Here is an 18,414-nt window from a genome sequence, read left to right as displayed (position 1 = left end):
CAAGAAGATCAGTACCAAACGGGCCCAAATCATCTTAATAGCTCTGGACCGGCCAAGAAGAGTCTGCTGTCACAAACTTCAGAGCATGATCATCTATCACCCGATCAAGCTGGCCCTTCGGGAGGGCCTGCTGTCACAGCAACAGGGCATGATCCTGCACCCGAATCTGCATCTTCATGCGTGGAGATTTAGCGGCAACAGTTGAATTAATTTGATCTGGCTTCCAAAATCTGTGATGTCAACTTGGCAACCAGGCATTCCTCAACAAAAATTATATAGACCTATTGGTTGGACAAGTTTGTGGCTGGGTGTTCCTCCTGCAATTATGATTCACTTTCTGTCTCCATGTCAGAGGTGCTGTGGTTTGTTCTGTGGCTGGCCCAGCAAAGCATTGCCTTGGGCAAGGTTATCTTTCCTCCATCTCTGCTTTTTTTTTGTGCAGATGCTGGACCAGCCCTACTTGTTCGAGTCACCCACTGTAACATCTTTTCTTAAGGGATTGCAGCATTTGTTCCCTCCTTCGCCCTTTGTCATGTCCCAATGGGACCTCAATCTGGTGTTAAGCCCATGCACAGCTGTCCTTTGAGACCCCTGACATTCAAAAGTGTTTTTAGTGGTCTTTACATCAACTCTTTCGATTTACCCTCCATTCACCAGCTTTTAGCAGGACAAACTGGTTCTTAATGCTCATGCCTCCTTTCTGCTGAAAGTGATCCTTTCCATGTCAGACAAAACATAACACTGCCGAAGTTTTTCGCTCTACCTTAACCTTCCAAGGAAGAGGAGAGGCTACATCGTCTGGAACCAAAAAGAGCCCTCTCTTTTTACAATCGCACCAAAATACACAGAGTACTTGATCAGCTCTTCATTAGTTTCACTGGGGCGAAGAAAGGTCACATAGTGCAGAAACAGACCATCTCTGAATGACTTGTACTCTGCATCAAAATCTGCTACTCACTGGCTCAAAAGCAGCCTCCTGAGGATTTGCGGGTCCAATCTACCAGGACCAAAGTCACTGCGACTGCGTTAGCACACAAGGCACCTGTCCTGGACATCTGCCAAGCTGCCACATGAGCATCACTTCACATGTTCGTTAAGCACAATTGTTAGGACAGTCAGGGCCATTGAGATGGGCATTTTGCCTGTTCGGTACTCCAGGACTTTCTGGTTTGAGCATGTTCACAGACCCACTTTTAGGGAAGTATTGCTTGGTTATCTATTCTAAAGGAAGGAATCTGTGGTTAGAAGTCTTTATCAGAAGAACAAGTTACTTATCTTTGCTAATATCTTTTCTGGTGGAGACTATCTAACCAAAGATTTTTCACCTACACTCACATCTTCCCTACTGTGCAATACAGGCTTATAACCCGAAAGCTTGTTAGATTTCTGCATACTAGTCCGGCATCATTCAGTCGTGGCTCCGCATTCTTGGTGTGGAAATAGTCACAAAAGTAACTGAAGTCTGAGTGCCGGGTGGCGCCTATAGAGGCACCGCGTACCCGACGTCCTATACAGAACCAATCAACGCCACCTAATGGCACACAGAGGTACTGCTCAGCATTTTCTGGATCCATTCTGATGCCTGGAGAATATTCTAAGGTCAGGAATTTGCAGTTAGATTGAGTCTTTATCAGAAAAATCGTAACCAAAGTTAAGTAACTTGTTCATCAGGCTCCTCTGTGGAATCAGACACGTGGTATAGTGCTGGACACACTGCAGGCTCTGTAGTCCCCGAATTGGGACTCAGGATTTCAGAATGAATGTTCTCTTCTAGGGGTAATTCCTTCAGAGTAGGGAGCAGCTGTGAGGTTCTTTTTCGAAGGCACTTTGGTGTCCAGTGGGAGTCTGGCAGAGACAATTGACCACTAATGCTTTTTAACATGTTCAATGGACACAATGCTGTTATACTTTGAACTAGGCAGTGTGGGAAAGATTAATGTTTGTGTCCCTTCTACCCGAAGAACTGGAATGGGTGGTCTGTAAGATGGCCCAAACACTTCCTTATTGGGAATCTTTTACTGAATGAGCTCTCCTACTTTAGGGAGCAATCCACCAGCAACTTTGGCAACCTTCTGTTCGCCAGTGGCAGAATTGGAATGCTTCAAATTAGATAGCTTATCTTATCTCTGACCTCTTGTATGCTCTACATGACAGTTAAACGATTGCCCAGGCCAAACATTTTCTCTTCCGCTATCTTCTAGGACTATCATGATCGGGCACATACATATATACTCTGAAGAGCAGCTTGTACGGAGAACACTACACTACCACTCCTCTAAGTAAATTATTTAATGCTCTCTGAACTACATACAGATTATGTAGCCAACTCAGTCTTGTACTTACTATCCTAGCAGCTAAGGCTAGTTTGAGTGTACTGTTGGATCACTTTATTAACTCATTTGATTCTGGATATAACGGCTGTGAGTACTGCAGGCATATCACCCCTAATCTCCTTCGCAGAGAACTCCGGACCATTGTCTGAATGAAAGGTGTTAACTGCATCCATTACTACTAAGCACTGCAAGTCTTTTATAAGTGCTCGACTATCTGCATTTCTTTGTGGCCAAACTCAGATGAAACAGCAACTAATATAAAGTTATATTGGTTGAATAATAGTGGCCTGATATGGTTGCAGTAAATTACTGAAAATAGGCGCTAGATAGTAATGGGAGTCTACAGTGGTCTTGAAATGGTATAATGTTTTATTTGTTGGCAAATGCCACATTGCCATACATAAGTTTTTGTTTGTTCAGGTAAATATGGCCATCAGTATCTTTTCGTACAACATGGCTACTGTGCCACTCATGGCAGATACTAACCTCTCATGATCTGCCTAAAGTAGATCTATTCTAAACTGTTCATTAGGAATATATGTATATTTCACTCCTGATAAAGACACCATTGGAGTGCTATCTTGAGTGAGGCTGTATGAATACTCACAGATAAAGCCATCATGAGGCCTTTCTCCCCTAACAGTTGATCGAATTGGTGACAAAATGTCTATATCAATCTTGGTTTGAGATGTGTTTTCTATCCCATCTCACTTGGTTTCTATACAATGCTGGAGCTTGTTTCAAAGCCCATTTATGTACATATATTTGCTTAAGGACTCAAGATACTAAGGAGGAAAATGCTAACATTATTACCTCCTCACCTCTAAGTGAATCCTTTATAAAGACTGGAGACCAGTCGTCCTCTGCAAGAATAATGTCATAGACATCTGATAAATGCAGCCAGAATATCACTTTAATTGTACATTGATTATCCCCCTTAAATTGTACTTTTTTTATAAAAAATGTATTTTTATTAAACAAATGTCAGCGTTATTGTACAGCATTACTTCAATCAATGGTTGATAATACTGATATGTCATCATAATTTGTACTCCTTTGATACAGCAACATTTGTGAGTTAACAAACAGCTCGAAGAGGACCCCAATCCAGTATACCCCTAGTCTACCACCCCCTCCGCCTCAGTAATCTAACTTCCCTTATGCGTTCCTATATACATCCCACTGATATCATACTTTTTCCCATTTCTTGGGGCAGCCTCTACTCTCATATATTGTCTTCTCAGCTGCGCAGCACCAATCCATGTCCATTTTCTATCGTGCCAACGTTGGTGGTTGAGTGGCTCCCCAGGCCCCAGCGATATTCCTCTTGGCCACCATTGCTTCCACTAGCAGCCAAACATTTGATATTCAGGCCATGTCTGCTCCCCAGATAGACACAGTACATGCCACCTGGCCTCCGCCGGAATTGTCTGCCCATTAACCTCCGACATTACCCGCATCACCTTCCCCCAGAACCGTTGTATTATCGGGCAGTCCCAAATTATATGGAAAAAGGTTCCCCTCTGTTTAAAATCCCAGTTGACAATCCTCCGTGAGAGTGCGTCCCAGCTTAAACATGAGTGTGCTAGTGGAGTAAGACCTATGTAGAATTCTGAACTGGACAAGTCGAAACCTTGCTCTAATCGCTCCTTCTCTAGGGCTTTGCACAGCCACCGCCCAGTCATCATCTTCTAATAACCCTACGTCAGACTCCCATGCCTCCCGTAGCTTCGTGAGGAGATCTGGGGAATTATAGATGATCTTCCTATATGTGCAGGACAGTGCCTTTTCCGAAATTGGATATAAAACTAGTCTGTCTTCCAGTGTGCTATATTCAGGGAGTTGCTCCCCATGCGAAGTGCGTGTCCCAATTATAGATATATAAACTGTTCTTTATCTGGTAACTGATACTCTTTTTGTAAATCGGAGTGCAAGATTAACGCATGTCTCCGCCATACATCTCCCAGATGTGTTCTATCTATCAGTTTGAATTTGCTGAAACCTTGCAGTTTGCCCACCTCTCGTAGCATATCGCTATCCCTCAGTGGGGTCTGTTCCATCAGTCTGTTAGCCATCCTAGGAATCTATTGGCCCTCATCCACACATTTAGCATGGTCTTAGTATGTGGTGACATATTGTCTTTCCCTTCCCGCCCATACAGTGCACCTATATATCCTGTGGCCCCCATCTCCCAATAGTCTACATGGTAAGCCGGGTCATTCCTGTCTGTAAATAGCCAATCGTTGATTACCATTAGGTGTGATGCCCAGTAGTATTTCTGGAGGTCTGGAATGGCCAAACCACCTTCATACACTCTTCTCTGCAACTTGGCCAGTGCAATCCTTGCACCTCCTCCATCCCACAGCAGTGTCCTCAACTCGCGGTCTACCTCTCTAAAGAATTTGTCAGGTATTGGACATGGGGTGCTCTTCAGAATGTACAACATTCTTGGCAGCGACATCATTTTGAAGAGAACTGCTCTCCCCATAAGGGATATCAGCAGAGTCCTCCAGTGAGCTACATCCCTCTTTAAACGTTCTAGCTGCAACTGTAGATTTCCAGTCAGAAATCCAGCGTCTGTTTTGGCTATCTGTATGCCCAGATATTGAAAGCTATCTTTAACCTGTAGTTTGGTTTCTTTACCAAGTACTGGCGGTGGTCCGTTTGATAACATGTACAAGAGAGATTTATCCCAGTTAATCTGGTATTCTGAGTACCCGCCAAATAATTTTAAAATCTGTAGTAGCCGGCTTATTGTGAATCGTGGTCTCGTCGCGTACAGGAGGACATCGTCTGCATATAATGATTTTCTCTCTCCCCGTTGGCCTCCCACATGGATTCCGGATATCACTGGATCCCGCCTCACCCAAGCCGCCAGTGGTTCCAGCGCCAGTGCAAATAGAATCGGGGAAAGAGGGCACCCCTGTCTCGTTCCTTTATGAAGAGCAAAAGAGCCGGACACCGAACCGTTCACTTGTACTCTGGCCAAGGGATTATTATACAGCAATTTAATCCAAGATTGAAATTGGGGACCAAATCCGAACCATCTCAGGACCTCGAACACGTAGCGCCATTCTATACTGTTGAACGCCATACGAGTGTCAAGGGACAGTAGTGCCTCTTCGACCTGTGGATTGGTTCATACTAGGTGTATCACCCCGTGTAAGCGTCCGAGATTAAGCCTAGTGCTTCGGTGAGGCATAAAACCAGACTGGTCTGGGTGTATCAACGTCATGATTGGTTCCAGGAGCCGATTCACCAAGACCTTAGCCAGTTTTTTTAACTCCATGTTCAACAAGGATATTGGTCGATACGAGCCACATCGATCTGCCGGTTTGCCCGCCTTGGGGATTACAATGGTTGCCGTTCGCTGATCTATTGGTAAAACCCCTTTTCCCTTGCTTCATCAAACATATGCAGTTGGTATGGGGCCACTACACTAACCATGCATTTGAATAGCTCCACGGGTTGCCCATTTGGTCCCAGTGCCTTCCCTGCCTGTAAATCCTGTATAGCACCTATTATTTAGTCGGCCGTTATATCTTTCTCGATATTTTCTCTATCGTCATCGGACAGCACCGGAAGTCTCATTTCGGCTAACAATTTGCTGCAGTCTGTCTCTGTCCTAACAGGGGTGGACGTGTATATCGTTTCATACAAGACCTGCGCCATGTCTTCCCCAGTAGTGTACGTGTCTCCACGTTTGTCATGTATTTCTGCAACCCAATTCCTGTCCCTGTCTCTCTTTTCTATCCAGGCAATCATTTTGTTGTCCTATCCCCCAGATCATACACTCGTCTCTGCATGGCCTGTGCCGGCGATCTCGCAGCATTATTTGCCAGATCTCGCAGTTCCTGCCTCGAGTTCTAATCGGTGAGCCAACGCCTGGTCAGTTCTACCTCCTTCTAGAAAACTTGCCTCCATCTCCACCACTCCTGCCTCCAGTCTGTCCCACTGTAGTCTTTTTTCCTTATTACTACCGCTTATACAGGCCTGGACATGCCCCCTTATAACTGGTTTGAATGCTTCCCACAAATGGCAGGCCGCCTCAACCGTACCCTAATTTTCCTGGAAGTAGAGTTGCGCCCGTTCCCTGACTTTTTCGGTATTTTCGTTGTTTTTAAAGAACCATGAATTCAGTCTGGGTGGTAGAATGTGTGTCTGTGTTGGCCCCCTCACTACCACCTCCACCAGAGAGTGGTCCAAGATAACTCGTGGACCAATTCGGGCATTAGAGAACCACGCTTCACCCCCTCTATGTGTCAGTATGTGGTCTAAGCAAGAGTAACTCGGTGTGCTGCTGAGTAAAAGGTGTATTGGCGAGTTCCTTGATTATGTGTCCGCCAAAGATCTATCAGGCCTATAGCCTCAACAAACGCTCGGAGTGGCTCACCTCCTCTCTCTCTAGATGACGCTGTTTCTCTATCTAGCCACAAGTCAATTGTAGAGTTCATGTCGCCTCCCAGCACCAGTGGCCCAGGTGGAAGATCGACCAGCAAAGTCCTCAGTGCTGTGTATGCCTCAAATCGCATGGCCGGTGGAATGTAACTTGAGACAATATTAATACCCTGTCCCTCCCATTTCCCCGTAAGGGCCACCGACCTTCCCAAGGGGTCATGCCAGATCTTATCTACCACCAGTGGGAGACCAGTGTTTACCAATATTCCCACTCCTCTTGATCCGGCTTTAGTAACCGGCATGGGCGATTAGCCTGTATCCGTATCTATCTAGTGCTCGATATCTTTGGCCTTTCAGGTGGGTTTCTTGAAGCAGCACTGCATCCGGGGAGTGCTGTTGTAGGTATTGTAACACTATCCTGCGTTTAATACGACTCCCCAAACCATTCACGTTCCATGACATGATTTTAAGGCTGATAGCCCCTTGTTGCCCTTCCTGGTGACTCCCCGTCGTGTTTTGGCCCTTTCCCTGTAGTGTCACCGTCCCAGCAGACGCCATGCCTGTATTAGGTCTCCCACCACATTCTCAGCATGCTGTATTAACATGTTACACTGATGTTGCAATAATAAAGAACAACCAGTACTCCAATAAAAACGTACTAAACACAATATTCCCCCAATGTAACTAACCCCCACCCTGCTACCCTGCTGGTGGGTATAACAACTCCCACCTCCCCAACTCGCAGAGTACCTGTTGCCCCGAATCGAGTAACTAAAATGGGGTTGGTCGGTGCCAAACTGTAGGAGCTACCCCCACCATTAGAATGTTTGTTTTAGTCCTTTAGCAACATAAATTACTTAGATTGCGCAATGTCTCTATAGTAGAGTGCGTACTCTCACCTCCCCCCCTCCGCCACCCCCCACCCATGGCATATGACCAGTTCTTCACAGTCCTTGACACAACATCTCGCTTAAGTCTCACTTTCCAGACCCTCCTTCCACCTTGGTCAATGCAGAGTTCGGTTTTCTCTTATTCAGTGTTCTCCAATGCTGTTCTCGCCATCTCCCACGTTGAGAGTTCAAACCCACACTGTGCCATCCCTTCAGCCACTCCCATGCCTCCTCGGGGGAGCTGAAGTACCATGTTTTCCCTTCAGCCTCGACTGTCAATTTTGCCAGAAACATCATAGAGTACCTGAGTTCTTTAGCCCGTAGTTCCATTTTCACTCCTTCCAATGCACGCCTTTGGACATTTAGTGTGAAGTCGGGAAAAAATCGGATCACAGCATTTCAATGTTGCAGGTCCCCATGTTCACGTGTCGTCTGTAGGATGGTATCCCTATCTCGGAAGTTGAGAATCCTATCGATAACTTTCCTTGGCGGAGCGCCTGTTTGGGCCTAGGGATGGGCGCCCTGTACACACGTTCACTAGTGAAATAGTTGGAGATACGCTTTGGCGTTAGGTGATTTAAGATCAAGTCCTCTAGGAATAGCTCGACACATGGTCCCTCCATGCCCTCCGGCACCCCCACCACTCATATTATTTCTGTGTGCCCGCCCTTCTTGGTCTTCCAGCTTGGCTACCATGACTTCTTGCTGCTTTGTGAGGGCCTGGACCTTTTCCTCTATGCTCTTGGTGTTGGTCTGTAACTGGGTCACCTCTTTTTTGGTTGCAGCTACTTTGTCTGACAATGGGAGATTAACATCCACCATCACTGCATCTATTTTAGGATCAATCGTACCCTTAAGGTCCGCTATAGCCGCCATAATCGCACTCAATGAGGGTTCTGTCTGCTCTTCCGGATGTTGACCCTGAGATGGCACCACCTGGATCGGTACCGCATATTTATCCATTTTATTGGTCTGTGCCCCTGCGTGTCCCTTTGGCTTTATTCGGGTGCTTTCCGTGGTGACCTGATACTAGTATGAGGAGACCGAGGGCTCCAACCCTCTAATTCATCTTCCTTCGTAGGACCTGTGGCCTTATCTCCTCTTTCCCTGGGAAGCCTGTGTTCGTATTCAGCACACGCGGCCTCCTTATGGTCTGTCATGAGCCGTGCTTCGTTTCCCGACTGACTGTAGGGGCGTTGTCCCTCACTTTAAGTCAGTCCCCGCCCAGTGGTGCCCTAATACCTTTATCGATCTATTCTCTTATTCCAGGCCGTGTCCCCTGCAATCTAAGTGGGCTGGCCACCATATTCCCCACTCCTTCAAGGTCTTCTTACTTGCCGCCTCTCTCCACACTCCACCCTCTAGCTGGGATCACATGTGTGACCGTTTCCTCCTAGTCTCCTAGTTCTCAAATCCACCTGGGTGGCCTCCGTTATGTGCCTCTGGCTCGGCGTGCCGTCGTTTCATGGATCTGGTCCGGCCATCCTGCTCACACTATCAGCTACCAGAAATCCATCTAACGCCTCACTCAAATCCAGGGCCACCCTCTCACTGTGTGGCCATGCACAACCTCACTTCCCCCGCCACCTACAATATGTAATTGGCCCAGCACCTAAGGTTCCCACTGTGGTGGCAACGCAGGATATGGCGGAGGAGCAGGGCCGATCCCAGCCATATGGATTCTGCTTGTAGCAGTTGCGTGCTGATTATGCTCCTCTTTCAGCCATCAGCGACCTCACTACTCATCAGCAGCCCACGGAGATCCAACAGCGCCACGCCGGTGTATCTGTCCTCGCACCCGGCCTCCAGATGTTCCCAGTGTATGCACTACCACTCACCGGCCTCAGCCATTCGTGGTAAAGGGATGTCTTCCAACACAGCCGGCTCCCGGCGTGCAGAGTCGCAACGCGGACAATCATTCCATGTATCGGCGCCACTGGGTGGACGGCGGGAGGAGCCAGGCCCCGTCCACTCTGTCCACTGGAGTCCCGCTGTAGTGTGGCGCCTCCCCGCTGTAGATGGCCACTCGCCTCTTTCACCTTGGCCTCCGGCGGTGCACAGGAACACAGCGTCGTCTCATCAGCTGTTTCCTATACGGCTCCTGGCCTCGGGCTGCGCCCTGTGGTGGTGCGGTCTAGTCCGCAGCGCGCACGGCGCGACGTCACCGGACTTCCGGCGGCGGCCATCTTAGAATCGGCACTAGCGCGCCGATTTGAATAGCGATCGGAGCTCCGTACCGGCGCTCCTGCTGGAGTAGTAAAACCAGGAATAAACCCTTTCAACCTTACCAACGCTTAGTGTCATCTGTGGGGGGACACAACATATAAGGAAAGGGGCAACATTACAATGGCGACGAGGAGGTGAAACGGCCTAGCGCTGCCTCCAGGGTGAGTGCCTCGTGGTCAGCACGCCATCGACACCCACGGTCACCACCCCTGTCCAGCAGGAGCGCGGCAGTGTCTCGGAGAGAAGAGGAGGGCGCGCATCCAGTCAGACGGGTCCCGCCCGAGCCCGGTTCCGAACAGCAGCAGCACAGCGGCGGGGAACGGCGCCAGGGAGAGTCCACGTGGTGAAGCGCACACACACACCGTGGCGGGGGTCACAGGACGACACGCGAGAAGCGGCAACTCCGACCGAGACGACGACCCAGGCGAAGGGAGCCCCGACAGCAACCGGGGGTCGAGAAGCTCGAGCCCAAGACCGCGGCGAACGGAGGCAAGGAGTAAGATGAGTGCCACATCGACAGGATTGCCGAACCCGGTACCTTTCCTCACGAAAGCAGGGGTTCCGGATATGCCGTGGGAGGATTGGAAGCCGTATTTCTTGAATTTCTTGTTCGCTTTAGAGGAGGAAAGCGGCGCTGAGTTCCCGAGCACGCGCAGGAAGAGGATACTGCTACACCATTTGGGCCCTGCAGGTCAGAGAGTATACGACGATCTGGTGAAGGTGGTGCGGCCCGCGGCAGACGATAATGTGTTTCAGCACGCGATCGACGACATGGATGCCCATTACCGCCCGACCGTATGTGTAACCGTCGACAGGTACAACTTCTAACACAGAGCGCAACAGAAAGGGGAAACGATTGACCAGTATGTAGCGGCGTTACAGAAGCTGGCCCTAACGTGCAAATTCGGAGCCTTCCAGGAAGAGTTGATCAGGGACCAAATAGTAATGCACGCAGCGAACGCGTCCATCCAGGATAAGCTGTGGGCTAATGGAGACGAACCCCTTAAGACAGTGGTAGCCAAGGTGAAGAAAGCGGAAATGTCCAAGAGATGTGCGGAGACAGCGAAGAAGGACCGACTCCCAGAACAAGCAGTGTGCAGGATAGAAGATCGGAAAAGCCGCGAGAGACAGACAACGGCAGAACAGCACAACACGCGGCAGCACAGGAAGCCCATGACCCGGGGCGCGAAACAGCAGACGCAGGGACAAGGGAGCACCAACACGTGCTACAGATGCGGCAGTGAAAGACATGCCGCCAACGACAAAGGGTGCCCAGCGTTCCGAGCTAAGTGTACGTACTGCGGTCTGATGGGTCATTATGAAAGAGTATGCAGAAGGAAGACACCAAGGCAGCAAGTGAAGTACGTGGCACAGGAGACGAGCAAGGAGGAAGAGCAAGAATGCCAGGAGGACTATTGGTGGCCAGGGTTGGACCTTGCAGTGGAAAGACACGTCAGAACGTGTGAGCAATGCAGCAATGCAGACAAGACGCAGAAAGTGCTACGTCCACCGCTGGGACGCTTCGACTGCCCGGAAAACCCGTGGGAAGAGATCTCTATAGACGTCCTAGGCCCCATACAAGATGCCAGTGGTAACCAGAAGTACCTCACCGTGGTCGTGGACAGGTACTCGAAGTGGCCAGAAGTCCATGTGGATGAAAACGCGGAGACAGATACCATCTTGGGGTTCCTCACGGAGGTGTTCATCAGAGAAGGGATCCCCAAAGGAATCCTCAGTGACAACGGCCCACAGTTCACGTCGACCAAGTGGGAGGCCTTCATGGACAGAAACGGGATAACCGTCAGGCGCACACCGGTCTACCACCCTGCGGGGAACGGAGCAGTAGAGAGATTCAACAGGGTAATAATGGGGTCAGTGCAAGCGGCCATCGGTCAGGGAGCAAGCTGGGAGAAAGAACTCAAGCGTCTGCTATGGGCTTACCGGATAACTCCCTCGTCCACAGGCTACAGCCCATTCCGCATACTGAGAGGAAGAGAACCGTTCACCCGAGACAATGTGGCCTGGAAGAAGCTCACGGTACAGAGTCATTGGTCGCTGGCAGTGGTGCGCAGGAACTTGGAGAAGGCACAAGCCGTATACACAAACTACTACGACTCAAGGCATAGCACCAAGGAAGTCGCCTTGGAGAGAGGAGAGTGGGTGAGGGTGAAACTGCCAACACCGGGGAGGAAAGGGGACAGCAAGTTCACGCCCCCCTTCCAAGTGGTGGAACCCTATTCCACATCAGCCTTACTGAGTGACGGGAAGATATGGGCACAAGATCGGATGGCAAGATGTACCAGGGCCGATGAGACTGAGCAGAACATGGAGCTGGACAGCGGGGCAGGAGCCGGGTCCACACCGGCGGGAAAAAGCGAAAGTAGGAGACCAGATGGAGAAGCAGGAAGCGTTCCTAAAGGAACCTGGAGTCCAAGAGGAGGGGAAGCCGAGACTCCAGGACTAAGAGACCGAGAGACAGAGTTGTGCGGTCTTGAACCACGAGAAGCGAGTGGAGAGGCGTTCCCGAGTGGGGGGGACAACACCCCTACCGCAGGCGCAGGAAGCAGGAGGACACGCTGCGGGAGGAGAATAATGCTGCCACGAAGGTTCGAGGAGTTCAGCCTAGACCACAAGTAAGACTGTTCTAGTGTGAAGGAGGGACTGTGACTGTTGTGTTATAAAGGAGGGAGATGTGGTGTTGCGGTCTAGTCCGCAGCGCGCACGGCGCGACGTCACCGGACTTCCGGCGGCGGCCATCTTAGAATCGGCACTAGCGCGCCGATTTGAATAGCGATCGGAGCTCCGTACCGGCGCTCCTGCTGGAGTAGTAAAACCAGGAATAAACCCCTTCAACCTTACCAACGCTTAGTGTCATCTGTGGGGGGACACAACATATAAGGAAAGGGGCAACATTACACGCCCGGTTCTCCCTGCTCCACTCGCCGGCCTCTGATCAGCCACGTGGGCCGAGGTCCCACCAACGTCACTACTGGTCCGAATTTAGCTGCAGACTCATGCCCTCGGCACTCCGCCTTAATACGATAGCATTTTTGTTGCTACCTTATCGGCCGACTATACGGATATTATGGGTTTCCGTGACCCGAGAGCCAGAGCTCCTCTAAAACACCGCCATTGCCATCGGCTCCGTAGCCACGCCCCCTTAAATTGTACTTTTACATTATAAAGGGTTTACATGTAATTGTATTTATATAGCGATGACTACCCCTTGCGAGGCATTGAAGCGTTTTTCGGCGAGTAGCATGCTACTCTCGAACCCTGTCGTACTTTAATCTTTGGGACCGCGTAGGGGACAGGGCCCTACCCCTGTCTATCTTGGTATTAGCAAACCGCAAATGGTAAAAACGGCATGTACGAGTGCTTTATATATCGTTGTAGCTATGGATGCACTGTGTACACGTTATTCTGCTTCACTACGCGGGTTCCATTTTGGAAGCAGTGGCCATCTTGTCATTGCCCTCACATAGGCTATAATGGAGCAAGTACGGGCCTTTAGAATACATGTACTCTCTGCTTGACTTCTCCATGACCTGGGCAGCTGGTCTCCGCTGCCCCAGGTCAGTCCGGTCTCACGAGCTCCCCTTCCTCCGGCCACCTGTGATTAGCATCAGGGCTTGACACACCAAAAGTCCTTTCATCGCACACAAGCCTCCGGCTAATCACTTTCGCACCTGCTTGTTCCTGCTTTATGGCCTGTTTCTCAAAACAGGAGATGCTCATGTTTATTGGGGTCAGTTGATATCTGATGTGGGATCTGAGCCTTGCTGGGTAAATAATTGCGGGCTGGCTGAACTGAAATGTGAGATTGCAATCATGACTCTGCTTGTTCTGTGAAGTAAAATATGTGAATGACCAACTGCAAGAGAAGGGCGGTGTTGCCCAGATTCTGTATAAAAAAGGAAACTGGTTTCTGTTCTGCAGACTGCCTCATTCAGTTGCTAAGGCTTCTGTGCGACGTAGTCTCACTCATTTGAGTTTAATAAAGATGTCTTTTCATATTTCAGCTTCTTCTGCCAGTTTCTTTGTTACATTACCATGAGAGCGTCTTTTATAATACTACAGCAACAGGATAACCCGAAGTCATAGGGTGCTATCCCTGGCACCGCTGGGGTCCTAAATTCCCCGGTACTTCAGTTGGCGCCCAACGTGGGGCATCAATACAAGTGACTATCTGGAGGAGCGATCTTGTCAGAGGACAGAAATCTACTGGGAAGAACAGGACAGAAATCCACTAAGCAGGTACCGAGGTTCTGGGGGATTCTTTGTCTCTGCAGCCCAGTATATCTCTGATCTTTCTGACTTTGACTCTCCAAAAGATGTCACTCCCGATTAGAACCCTTTTTGGCGTGAGTATTATAAAAGACGTTTTGTTATGAAGAACTTGACAGTTAGAATTTGGATAACCTTTTGATTAATAAAAGTAAGAGTTAAGTATAAATGGGTCGCTCCCACTCCTTTGGTTCTTTGGGTCTTTGATTTGGTCATTGCAATTACCAAAACCGAGGGTCTCGCATATTTGCGAGTGTATTGGTAGAGATAAACCCTTGAAGTTTGAAGCTAGATTAGTGAGCTATAAGATGCCTGATCTTAGCAAATTTGGAAATGTAGCTTTGGAACTACGAAATTTGTGCTGGCCAGCTTTTGGTTTGTATAGGTTTGGATATGCGAATTGCAATTTGTGTAGGCAGGTAATGAGGAGAGATTTCTCCATTTGGTTTAGTTGAACGGTGCACGTACGAAAAGTACCTTAAGCACCATTTTGATTATAATACTTGCGTTTTCCGTAGTATTTTTGGCATGCCTGTTTTTAAGCCCACATGGAAAAATGTGTTGCTTTTTTGGAAGGTACCATAGTTAAAATCAGTTAGATTTGAAAACATATTTCTTCCTTGGTGATTTTGTATCCCCAGGGAATTAAAATATGACATAATACAAAACAAGGATCCTTCGTTCTGCGCAGTTTCATGAATGAAGATATGCAGAACGATTTTGTGTGGTGTTCTGCTAGGCAAAGCTAGTGAATTGAGCGCACTCACTACTTCTTGGTCATACATCTGTCTGTTGGGCTGTTTATGCAGCCTTTTGGAACACTATTGAGAAGCGTTTCTTGTAAATATGACTTACAACTAGTATTTGCAAATGGTTTGGTTCAAGTATAGTCTGTGAGCTGTTCTTTCTTTCTGTCATGCGTATTGATTTGTAAGTCAACTGTGTGTTTAAATGTCTGTGGTTTTTTTCATTAGTGCAACTTCTGTAAGTAAATTGCGACGGCGCTATTTATGAAAAATGGCTAAAGCGCGCTGTATTGTCTGTTTAACCCCTTTCTGTTTAGGTCTGAAATGAGCTCAATATGTGTTTGTGGGTCTTCTGATGTTTCCAGTCTGTTAAGTAGTTTGCTGGTTAGTTAATATCAAGTAGAAACTTAAAACAAAAATCCAGAAATGAACAATGTGATGTGCTAAAATAGCTATGTGTTGCTATTTAATTTATAGAATGAGCAATTGTGCACATATACAAAACTGCCGTTAAATGCTTAAAGGATAAAATTAGAAACACATTCAATAGATATAAATCAGGCCCCAAAAACGAAATTATCTATTTTTGCAAAAGTAAATAAATTTACAGCATTTTCCTTAGATGCATTATATTAGATGTTCACAGGCAAACTTTTCAGCTGCAGTATATTTGATAGGAATGTTCATTCAGCCAGCACTTTCCCAGTTAAACACGGGTGGAATTTTGCATGACCGTCCTTTTAAATGAAAGTGGCGCAAAAATGTGACGCGTTTCAAATTGGGCTTATTCGCTTAGGCTTGTGAGTTAAATGTGTCCAAAATAATAGGCAAGGGATGCAGCTTGTTTTTTATACATGGAATTATCACAAAAACGAATAATTGGGATTTTTTAAAAGAAAATTATTAATCATGGGAAAAATTATTTTAAAAAATAAGTGCTTTTCAAAATCGTTTTTTGATATTTATAAAGCTTAATACTCATACTATGACCTCCTAGCATTAAAATTTGATTTAAGTTGTGTTGCATCACTAAAATGACAAGCATTCGCGCGTAGAATTTTCCCTTGGCGCAGGCGCAAACAAGCTCATTTTTATAAAGTATAAGTTATTATTTCCAATGCCTGACTCATGGGTTATGGAATAGACATTCTGGTAATGCATATTATGCAAGAAAATTGTAGGATACTCATTTTTTAATGCCTAAAGTATCAAAGTCGAATTTGGGTAAAAACTGCATTTTCTTTCATTCAGAGTACTGTTTAAAGTGTCCCAGGCTTCAGTAAATGCATACGTTTAGGTTTTGATATATATTTACAGGTTGTGCCTTCTTATGATCCAATGAGTTAATATGCCAGTACAACGGCTTGTTTTAATATCAGGGTTGAAGGTTCTAACTTTAGCTGTGTCTGTTAGGCTGGGCACGATCTGCTAAGCGGGAGGGGCGGAAGGTTTCAAAACAGCTGGGGAAAGAGAAATGGAGAATTTTTTTTTTTGATGAAGGAAAAAGAGGATGTTTGTGAGCAGGTACGTGATGAAGTCAGTAATGATAGAGGGGTGGAGAAACTACGGTTATAGGAACTAGGTAATATGTAGGAAGGAGAAGAACAATTGGGAAAATAGAATGCCGTGGAGGGAAGAGAGATGATGAAGGGGAGTAATAAAGACATGAAGAGTAGCGTGAGGAAGGTTGTATTGACGTAGGGAATGAAAAGGAATGTGGTATTGGTTTGAGTAAGTAGGAGGGGAAAGATGAGATTGCAGGTTCTAGCAGTAGGGGTGAAAATATTGTAATTACCTGGCGGGAGGCACTGAGTTTTATATGCTAATATGAAAGGGACGAACAGAGCTTGAATAAAGGCAAATGACTAAATGATGAAGAAAATATCAAAACTCATTGTGAATACAATTCACTTAAGGTTGATGAAATGTGTACCATTGCATAGGATTGCAACAAGCATTTATTTTAAAAACTGGTATGTGTGTTATTAAGTTTTGTGAATTTTTCACAGTACATGTAGTTTAACAATCTGGGAATAGGGATAATTTTTTAGCGCCTAAAAAGGAGAAATTATTTTTCAAAATAGAGTAAATTATTGCGAATTGAGAGGAATTAGGAAGGCCTTCTGGCTTTGACGAATTCAGAGTGTCAGAAGCTGGGGGATGGGAGAGCTGCAGAGGCTGGCTGCTATCTTTCCCGTAAACAATGGAGTTGACATTTATGACCTTTTAAATTAGGGCCTTGCCTCTGTGGAATGCAGAATGCCCTTGCTACACGGGCCTCTAAAGGTGGGGTTTCTGGTTTCTCCAGAGCATCAGAAAATGAGATTCTAATTTTTTTAAAGGCTACATGCTAAGTGTGAACAAATTGACAATTAAGACGTATTTTTCACAGTGGAAATTGTAGTTGCCAAATTAATATGGAGTGTCAGTGTAACGAATTTTATTTTTTAGACAGGTAAAACTAAAGTGGCTGGATGTTGCAAAGACTGACAAGGGTAACAGTTAAATAATGGCAATTTATTTTTGTGTATTTGGGCCTATCATGAATTGTTCTTGCTGGTCCTGTATGTTAGAAGAGAGACAGTAACGTTATATTTGACAGCAGATTTCCATTGCCTGGTAATCTACTGTCAAAAAGGAGGGTAAGTATTTTAAACCTGACAAATTAAACAGGCCCAAATATTGGGTTTTGGGCTGCAGTTTTACAGTGCATAAAGTACATGACATGGCGTTGTGTGTCACCGCTTATTACATATGCTATTGTTTTGTCTATGCTTTTTGTGCTTGATATACAGCAAGTATATCTGATGGATTGCTGTTTTGTGCGTTTTTATTATTTTTTTTGCATGTTTTCGTTGTTTTTGTTGCTGCTTTTTATACTATTACAAGTTTACCTATATTGCATGGGGATGATCATGACGATGCCCATCGCTACGCAACAGTTGGTTGAACTTGTTGTGGTTACTAAATTCCACAGCTAATGATATTTAATGCTGTGAACATGAGAGGCAACACTTCACCAGTGCATGTCTAAATTGGCTATAATGGTATTACAGAAAACTAAAAGAGATCTACAGGATCAAAGTGTGTCACCTGTCACGTTATACTGCCCTTCCCTTAAAGGAACAGGCAGCCCTACATTTATGTATCCTTGATTGGACCTAAGGATGAAATTATAGATCTGTGACTCAAGGTGGCCTAATTTCTATATTACATTAGGTAATGGTGTCCTGTCTCCTAAGTAGCATATGGCCTTTGCTTCTTAAAAGGAAACTAGGTTTTCATTTTTCCCTGCAGAAGGAACTTGAACATTACCTAAGATTACCGTATATGATGTAGTCGCCAGCGGTAGAGTTAAAACGTATGTGACTTTGGCCTTTTGTGTATCACCCGTACTCTTGGTGATGTCACATGCCTGACTACCACCCAAGTAATTCTTGTCCTTCCTATAGATTTTTATTTTTTTATTGCTTTTGTTTCTTCCCTGCCCAATGTCACATTATGCTTAGTGATTGGGGATTTTAGTTGTGTCCT

The sequence above is a fragment of the Triturus cristatus genome, chromosome 5_2, assembly GCF_964204655.1.
Source record: "Triturus cristatus chromosome 5_2, aTriCri1.1, whole genome shotgun sequence".
Classification (NCBI taxonomy): domain Eukaryota; kingdom Metazoa; phylum Chordata; class Amphibia; order Caudata; family Salamandridae; genus Triturus; species Triturus cristatus.
Note: the sequence above shows the minus strand (reverse complement) of the source record.